Source organism: Microtus pennsylvanicus, chromosome 15, assembly GCF_037038515.1.
Source record: "Microtus pennsylvanicus isolate mMicPen1 chromosome 15, mMicPen1.hap1, whole genome shotgun sequence".
Classification (NCBI taxonomy): Eukaryota; Metazoa; Chordata; class Mammalia; order Rodentia; family Cricetidae; genus Microtus; species Microtus pennsylvanicus.
The window spans coordinates 17,195,007-17,204,806 of NC_134593.1; positions in this window are offsets into that span (position 1 = coordinate 17,195,007).

Consider the following 9,800-nt stretch of genomic DNA (forward strand, 5'->3'; position numbering starts at 1 on the left):
ATATAGGAAACAAACCACAGACAGAACTTTGTGAAAATTGAAGCATTAATGCTTCAGGGGGCACTGTCAACAGGGGGAAAGACTAAGAAAGAAGAAAGTATGTGTAGATCAATATATCTGGTAAAGGATAGCAATCTAAAACGGTAAAACGTCAAAACATATAGCTACATTTTAAAACGGGCAAAGTGGCCAGGGAGATGACTGGCTCAGAGGATAAAACACTGGCCGTGCAAACCAGAGGTCCATAGTACAGAGTCCCGGCCCCATAGAGAAGCCAAGTGGGCATGGTACCAGAGGTCCATAGTACGGAGTCCCGGCCCCATAGAGAAGCCAAGTGGGCATGGTGTCCCTCCTGTGATCCCAGCACTCCGAAGGCAGAGGCAGGAGGTCCCCAGGGGAAGCTGGAGAGTTGAAAATCTCTGGATTCAGTGAAAACCTTGTGCCGATAAATAAAGAGCAACCAAAGAAGACATCTGACATCAACTGCTGGCCTTCACAGGCACACACATGTATTCCCACGCATGTCACATACATGTGAATAGACACACACACACAAAATGGGCAAAAGATTTGACATTTTTCCAAAGAAGGTCTCTATATGGCCAAGAAGCACACAGAGAAACTCAGTTCACGAATCATTAGGGGAAGGCAAATCAAACCCACGATGAGATACCACCTCTTCCGCAGAAGGATGGCCAGTGTCCCAAACACAAGCAAATTACAGCAGTAAAACCAGAAAGTGACAAGTGTTACTGGAACTTAGAGAAAATTGGAATCCATGCCCAGCATGGTGGTACATGCCTGTAATACCAGCATTTGGGAGGTAGAGGTAGATGAGTCAGAAGTTCAAGTCCAGCCTTGGCTACATGAGACTCTACTGACGAAGCAAAATCCTAAGACAAATAGAAGTCTTGTGTTCTGTTAATGGAAATATAAAGAGTAAAGTTGTGGAAAACGTTCAGTTCCTCAAAGACGTAACTATAGGGAGAATACATGACCTATATAATATACACACATATATACTTGTTCAACATATATATAATCACAAGAATAAGAAAGACCAGGGCCTCAAAGTGATACTTACTCACCCACGTTCAAAGCTTATTCAAAGCAGCTAAACTGTGGAAGCAAACAATGTGGTGGTTTGAAAAAAAAAAGGCTTCCAAAGGAAGTGGATTAGGAGGTATGGCCTTGTTGGAGTATGTGTAGTGTTGTTGGAGGAAGTGTCACTGTGAAGGTGGGCTTTGGGATCTCATCTATGCTCAAGTCTTGCCCAGTGAGACAGTTCACTTCCTGTTGCCTATGATTGAGTCAATGTAAGAACTATCGGTTTGCTGGCTGGTGGTGGCGCAGGCCTTTAATCCCAGCACTTGGGAGGCAAAGGAAGGCCAATCTTTGTGAGTTCAAGGCCAGTCTGGTCTAAAGAGTGACTTCTAGGACAGGCTCCAAAGCTACACAGAGAAACCCTGTCTTGAAAACCAAAAAAAAAAAAAAAACCAAAAAACAAAAAAAACCCAAAAACCTCTCAGCTCCTTCTCCAGCACCACATCTGCCTGCAGGGTATCTTACTTCCTGCCATAACGACAATGGCTTAATCTCCGAAATGTAAGTGAGCCATCACAGTGAAATGTTTTCCTTTTTAAGAGTTGCCATGGTTATGATGACTCTTTATAGCAACAGAAACCCTGACAAAGACACAAACCACGTGTCCATTGACAGAAGAATAGACAAGCAAAAGGTGAGCTAGATCCATAATACAACATTATCCAATCTCAAAAAGGCTGGAAATTTTGAGACATTGGGTCCTAGTTTGGGTTACTACTGCTGCCATAAAACACCGAAGCAACTTGGGGAGGAAAGGGCTTATTTGGCTTAAGCTTACAAACCACTGTTACTGAAGGAAGTTGGGACAGGAACTCAAGCAGGAACCTGGAGGTAGGAGCTGATGCAGAGGCCATGGAGGAGTGCTGTTTACTGGCTTGCTCCTCATGGCTTGCTCAGTTTGCCTTCTTATACAACGCAAGGCCACCAGCCCAGTGATGACCATGCTTGCAATGGTCTGGGTCTTCCCCCATCAATTACTAATTAACAAAATGCCTTACAGCTGGATCTTGTGGAGCACTTTCTAAGTTGAGGTTCCTTCATTTCAGATGACTCTAACTTGTGTCACCTTGACATTACAGTAGCCAGGGTACACTGTAATGTACAGTGTATTGTAAATTGTCCTGTGCTTTTTAAGACCTTGAGAGCAGACTATGAGCAAGGAGACTGTACCTTGTGTCCTTCAAAACCGGACTGACCCTCTAACTCCAGAACAGGAGAAAGGAAATTGTCAAGCAATGAAGAGTATTGAAGCATCATCTGGTTGACTCATAACAGATCAAAGTGCCACATACAAGTAACTCTGAGTACTCAGATGAGGTTGGGTCATCTCTACCAACTTCAGAGCATCCAAGGCTTAGGGACTTCATGGAAGAGACAACGGGAAGAGCATAAGGGTTGGTACATAGGGAGGAGAGCTAGGAGGTGCTGACTTCCAGACACGACACGGCTGCAGCCCTCACCAACTCACAGAAGCCGGGGTTTCTGGAACAAGACCTGTACAAGATCAAGCCAGTCAAAATTCCAGTGTGGATGGAGAAGGGTTCCCCGGGGCCCTGAGCCTATTGGGGGACCCATTGGCAGCCAAGTGCTGCTGAGGGAGGGAGAGTGCCCTCTTTGGGGTACATGGCCACTGGTAGGTTGTTCATAAGCCAGTGGCTAGTCTCACACCCATGGATAGCACTGATTGGACTTGAGGCTATTAATAACAATAAAAATAAAATAAAAAGAGTATGTGAATTTGGGAGTGAGATGGGTTGGGGACACAGGGGAAGGTTGAGAGAGTGGTGGGTGGATATGACCAATGTACACTGTATTAACTACATGGAACTCTCAAAGAAGAAAAAAATATTATTTAAAAATGTCCTTGAGAGCAGCTAGGAAGTGCACCATTGCAACAGGGGTTACTGATATTTGTGTAATAATACAGAAATGTCTGCAGTGGAAACAGGAAGCGGGAGGCTTTTCCATGCTGGAGAGGAGACTCTCAGGGACCCTCTCATTTGGGAACCCCTACCCGACTAACTCTGATTCACTGTTAGTCTCTGCGGGATGGTTTTAAGTGCCTGACTTGATGATGTTAGCTATCTGCTGCTGTTTGGTTTTTGTTTTAATTTTGTTGTTGTTTTTAACGTGGAAGCCTTACCCAAGAGGAGGCTCTGCCTGGCCTGGGAGGCTCAATCAGGAACTCCAGCTGGCTGTCTTGATTGGCCTTCTGCAGTTTGTTTCTGCTGGGTGTTACAAACATGTCGTAAGCCCTCAATCTGATGGCACTATCTTTTGTTTGCTCTCTCAAGTGGACTACTCCAATCTCTGCTTCCAGGTGTGAGTGGCCAATTTGATAATGCTTTTTTATCTACCGAGTCTATCTGTACTCACTGGTTACTGTTTACCTTTCATTGCTCTATAAACTTTATAAACTCACACACTCAAAACTGAAAACATGGCTATCATAGATCATTCTATGGCCCTTATAGACCATGCATCTCACAACGTGGGTGAAGTTTGAGGACATCATGCTAAGTGAAATGAGCCAGCCACAGGCCAAATACTGACTCAGCTCAGGAGTTCCACGGAGGAGGAAAGGATGGTGGGAGGAAGGGTGAGCTGTTCTACAGAGCTTCTCTCTGGGAAGACGAAGATGCTCTCGAGCTGGACCATGACAAGCACACAGCAATTGAATATTACATTTAACACCACTCAGTGCCTGGTGATGACTCTAACCCTAACTTTCACCCTGCCCTTTTGTAGAATGAGCTGCGAGCTGTGTTCCTGCTGCCCGGCTCCCAGCCACCAGCTAGCTTTGCCCCGGAAATAATAACATGGAAACGGTTTTCTTTTAAACACTGCCTGGCCCATTATATCTAGCCTCTTCTTGGCTAACTCTCACATCTCGACTAACCCATTTCTAATAATCTGTGTAGCACCATGAGGCAGTAGCTTACCAGGAAGGATTCTAGCTTACATCTATCATGGGTCGGAGCTTCATTGCGTCTGCCCTGGAGAGGAGAGGCATGGCGTCTGCCTCACTTCCTTTCTTCCCAGCATTCTATTCTGTCTACTCCACCCACCCAAGGGTGGGCCTATAAAATGGGCCAAGGCAGTTTCTTTATTAACCAATGACCTTCCTCTATCACTGCCCCTAATTAACACACACACCAAAGACAATGGGACATACCCATGGGCCCAGCAGTGAAGAACCTCACCCAAGAAGAAATGAAAACATGAGTTTTGGGTTGGAGCGAAAGCTCACTGGGTAAAGACACTTGCTGCCCAACTTGGTGACCTGAGTTCCATCTCTGAGACCCACACGGTGGAAGGAGAGATCCAACTCCTGCCAACTCTCCTCTGACTTCCACACATATGCTGTGGCATATGCCCCCAGTGAATGAATGAGTGAACGAATGAATGAAGGAATTTAACAAGGGACAGCCATTAGAGTTGATGGGAGATTTGTTTTTCAAAAGAGTTTGGAGCATAGACTGGGGCTAGAAGGTAATAGACTTGTGAAGAGGGAATTTGCTTTCTAGGCAGCAGAAAATTCTGGAAGGGCTTTCCCTCTCCTGAATCTCCAGTCTTGTTTTCTCAGATGAGCTGAGAACTGAGTCTCTCTTCCCTTCTTAGGTCTAGAAGCAATAACAGCAGGGTCTTGCTATAGCACTTGTGCGAGGGGCCCCTGGCCTTTAGGAGTGTGAAGCCAGGCAGAGGTGACTGTCCCAGACTGATTCCCGGACAGGAGCAGGTGCAGGAGGGCCAGGTGAGGAGCACAGATGTTTCATGCCAGGGCCAGAGGCGGAGAGACCACCAGGAAGTGTGTGGACAGGGTGTGGGAGGAGGATCTGATGGTGCTAGCAATGGGGGTAGAAGAAGTGTGCATGAGAATGCTTGAACTTTGATGGGCATTTGCCATGTGACAGTGGGATCCCGGGGCTGTGGTTCATGCTTAGACTGGTGCATTCCCAGGGGATTACTTGTGTAAACCCTGATGGGAATGGAACAGGTTTTAGGTTTAATGTTTCACTTTCTATGGTCAGAACCATTTTAGATTTCATTTGAAATATTTTGGTCAGAGAATGCAAGGTTCATATCACCCCAAATCCCTGGGCAATGGGAAAATGGTACCCACAGGTCAAACTGTTGACAATGAGCTACCATGTGGGAAGCAGGTCACTTTCAAGAGAAAAAGCATGATTGAGCCATTCCCCTCAGCCCAGGACTGATCTCAACCACCTCTTCCTTCTGAGCTGGTTGACGGTGGCTGTGGAGGCCTGTAACAGCAAGGGCCATGTGTTCCTGTGCCACATATGGGGATTTTGGCAGCCCATCATATAACATCAGAGCCTCCACCCTGGAAGAGGAAGACTTGGAGCTTTCAGGACATGGTCAGTTTGAAGCTGGGCAAATGAAGGCACTGAGGAAAGTCAGGAAGGTCTCAGGGAATACCTTTGACATCTAGGAAGGGTGTGATGGGGTTCCACTGTTAAACACTGACCCTGGTCTTTAACTATGTCTGGTGGATAGGGTTGAGTTCCCAGGGAGGAGAGGGACCAGAGAAAGACCTGAGGACATGTATTACTCCTTGGGTAGGCCGCCTCACTTGCCTAGCATGTGTAGTTGACTTTAGTGGATTTTACTCTTCCATACTTGGCATCCTTCCTGTAGATGGAAGTTTCTGTCCCGCCCAGTCCCGCAGCCATTCAGTCCCAAAGAAACACACAGAGGCTTATATTAATTATAAACTCTTTGACCTATTAGTTCAGGTTTATTAATAACTAACTCTTACAACTTAAATTAACCCATAATTCTTGTCTATATTTAGCCATGTGGCTTGGTACCTTTTCTCGGTGAGGCATTCTCATCTTGCTTCCTCTGTGTCTGGCTGGTGACTGACTTTCTGCCTTTCCTCCTTCCAGAATTCTTAGCCTGGTCACCCCACTTATACTTCCTACCTGGCTTCTGGCCAATCAGCATTAAACTAATGCGAGTGACGAATCTTTACAGTGTACAAGAGCTTTATCCCATAGCACCTTCCTGACGGTTTGGGGAACATTCACACTACTATGAAGAGTTTCCCAGGCACCGGGAACAGGGGAAACCTCTGGCTTTTTTTGTTCTGTAGATGGAGACACAGCAGACACAGTGACAGGAAGGGGGCAGGCACTCTGTGGGTTCACAGTTTTACTCATGTGGACCAACCCAGCGTTTGGTGGCCAGGTCACCCTCCGAGTTCCCTTTCTGTTGCAGAATGCCTGAACTGAGTGAGTTATCAGGAAAAAGGTTTAAAGCCGGATGTGGTGATGCACAATTGTATTTCCTGCACTCAGGAGGCCGAGACGGGGGGTGGGGGGGGGCTGCTGTGAGTGCCAGGCCAACTTGAACTGTGCGAGAAGACCCTGGCTCAAAATACACTAACACAGGAAGCAGTCTCCATGTGTGGCAGCGTCTATCTTTAAAGTCGGCACTTGGGAGTCAGAGGCAGGTGGGTCTGAGTTTGAGGCAGCCTGATCTACATACTGAGTTCTAGGCCAGCCAAGTCTACATAGTGAGACCCCCACCTAAAAGTTAGTAAATAGAAATGAAGAAAGGAAGGAAGGAAGGAAGGAAGGAAGGGGAGGAAGGAAGGAAAGAAGAGAAAAAACAAAAAGAAAGGGGTTTCGTTTTGGTTCATGAACTGGAAAGTTCGAGATTAGGAGCCCGTATCCACTTGTCTTCTGGTGAGGGCCTCATGCTGCCTCTTACATGGTGGGAGAGGAGAGATAAGCGCTTGGAAAGAGGGGAGGTGGACTCCTATGGCCACTAACCCACTTCCATGAGAAAAGCATTTATTTATTCATGATAGCAGATTCCTAAAGGCCTCACCACCTCTCAGCACTACTACATTGGGAGCAAGCCTCAGCACAAGTCTTGATGGGACCAAGCTACATTCAACTTTTACGAAGCTCAGAACGACACAAGAGGTCGGTCACACACAGGACAGGCAGATGGAGATTTTGACCGCTCAGCTTTAAAAAGCCAAAATAAGACGATTTCGTATTAATTGAATTTGATTGTTTGGTTTTTGTGTGACTGTAGTATATGTGTGTTCAGTGCTGCGGAAGGAGGCCGGCTATTGAAGGGCCAGAAACAGACTGTAGCTTACTGATTGGCTAGGCTGACAACCAATGAAGGACCAGAAACAGACTGTCTTGCTAACCCTGGGCTTACTGATTGGCTAGGCTGACAACCAATGAGCTCTAGGAATGCTCTCCAGGTACCACAATGTGTGGGAACTTTTAAGGTGGGTGCTGGGCTCCAAACTCAGCCTTCCATGCTTGTGCAGCAAACCCTTTACCAAATGAACCATTTTCGCAGCCCCTATATTATTTATTGTTTTGAGACAGGGTCCCACCCTCTAGCTCAGGCTGGCTACAACCTTGTGATCCTCCTATCTTGGCCTCCCCGAGGGCTGGAATTACAAGTGTGTGTCACCATGCTCAGCGGGAAAGGTAACTTTTGATGCCTTTTCTAAACTAGATTAACGACCTACTCTTAGATGTTGTCTTTTTTCTAAGGGCAGACCAAATGCCCCCAGGCTTGAGGGTAGTACCACCCAAAGGAGGGTAGAGGGTACGGAGCTTTGTAGGAGAGGAAAGGGGGATTGCAGGGTGGGGGAGGGAGGGACACAAAGAAGGAAAAAGGACAATGGGTGTTATTCAACCAGGGTACGCCTTTGCAGTGCATAGAGGTGGGGCCCCGTCTGAAGCCGAGGTGTCATTTAATCCCATGGAATGGAAAGCCGACAGCCGCATCCCTATTCTTGTTGGAGCCTCCTGGATCTCACATTCTCTGATTGCTTGACTAAGGGCGGGAGCAGAATTAGGACACAGGTTGCGTATCTTCTCCGGGTCATGAACCCATGGCTCCTGCAATTTTCCCATACCCTATGTCATCCTCATCTTGGTGGCCTCGTCTCTAGCTGTCTCATCCAGGCCTTGTCCCCTCAGCTCACACTGACACACCTTGGCTACGTTTGCTTTGGCCCAGTCAGTGCTGGCCCAGGACTCTCAGGCCTGAGCACCCATGATCTTGCCCCCTAGCCCCTACCACCCAGCTCTTCCTCCTGCAGTGTCTGCAATGTCACGGTCCTTCCCTGTCCAGAGGCCCTTGTGCTTCCTCATCAGATGTGGGAGTGAGGCTCTCAAGCCCCATGACAAACCAGTCCTGACCCCGTCTTGGCACCAACTCAGAGAGAAATAAGAAGCTGAATCACCCATACCAGCCCAACACCCCGTTAATGCCTGTAATTATGGCCTCTTTTCCACACCTTGAATCATGCAACCCCAAGTCTGAAATGAGGGGTGTCCTAGTGCCTGCCAAGACTTTACAAGCAGTGCATAGTCTCTTTTGCTTTGGAACTCAGGGGTGCTGCCTGCTTCTGGCTTCTGTTGAAGAGGAAGTAATGCGTATGGATTACTGGAAGATCATTCCCCTGCTGTTTGTCTTGGCCTCAGTACTTCAGAATTCAAACAGTTGTACTCTTGACCCTGCAGTGGTGACGGTTTTTGAGTCTGCTTCCTGTCGACTGCTAAAATACTCCCTCTCTAAGGAGCTTTAGTTGAAGTCACTGGCCTGATACCATTTAATTAATTAATTAATTGATTAATTATTATTATTATTATTTTCAGGATTGGGGATGAAGCTCAGAGCCTCTTACAAGCCTGGCTTGCCCTGTACAATCAAACCATTTCTTTTCTTGCTTTTTTCCTATTTTTCTTTTTTCCCTTCCTTCCTTCCTTCCTTCCTTCCTTCCTTCCTTCCTTCCTTCCTTCCTTTCTTCCTTCCTTTCTTTCTCTTTCCTTCCTTCCCTCCCTTTCCCCCCTCCCTCCCTCCCTCCTTCTCTTCCTCCTTCCCTCCTTTCCTTTCTTTTCTTTTTTTCTTGGCAACACAGAGTCTCTCAAGTAACCAGGGCTGACCTCAAACTTCCTCTGTGGCCAGGATGACTTTGAACCTCTGGCCCTCCTGCTTCTCCCTCCTGTGGTGCTCACGGTGCTGAGATTATAGGTGTGCACCGCCACCCCTGATGCCCTGCTACCACGCTGAACTCAAGGAATGCGCTTATCTAAGGCTGAGTGCTGGCTGTTGAAATACTGGAGGTGTTTAAAATAATTTACTAGTTACGAAAAAGCTTTCTTGGGCACACAATTCAGTTGAACCATAAAAAACACAAGAGACTCAGGTCTTTCCAATTTCAGCCTGGTGGCTCGGTCCATGTCTACTTTGGATAAGCCCTCTGGCTCTCCTGCATCCACTTGGCTGTAACAGGGGGAAGGCCACACCCACTTTATGGGCGTTCTAGAGACGCCAACATTGGCAAAGAGAAGAGATGATTAAATTCACTGCGGCCCACGTGGCGTGTCAGCGACTCTGCCAATCACTTTCTTATCTCGGTATCATTTAAATCAGTTTGAAGGCTAAAAAGGTTGTGAGCGTGTGGGTGTCTAGTATTAGAAGCTGTTTTGTATTATTTTAAGTTGTCATCCCTCAGGGGAAGTAAATTGCTCTGAACTCAGTTTCTTTATCTGCAAACCTGGGATAATACCTCCAGACGCGAAAGGCTGTCTGTCACAGGGCTTAGCTATGAAGGGACGGGGTGAGGCAGTCAGAGCAGTACAGACATTAGCGGCGCTTACTGACGTCCACGATAAATTCTTCAAATTGCT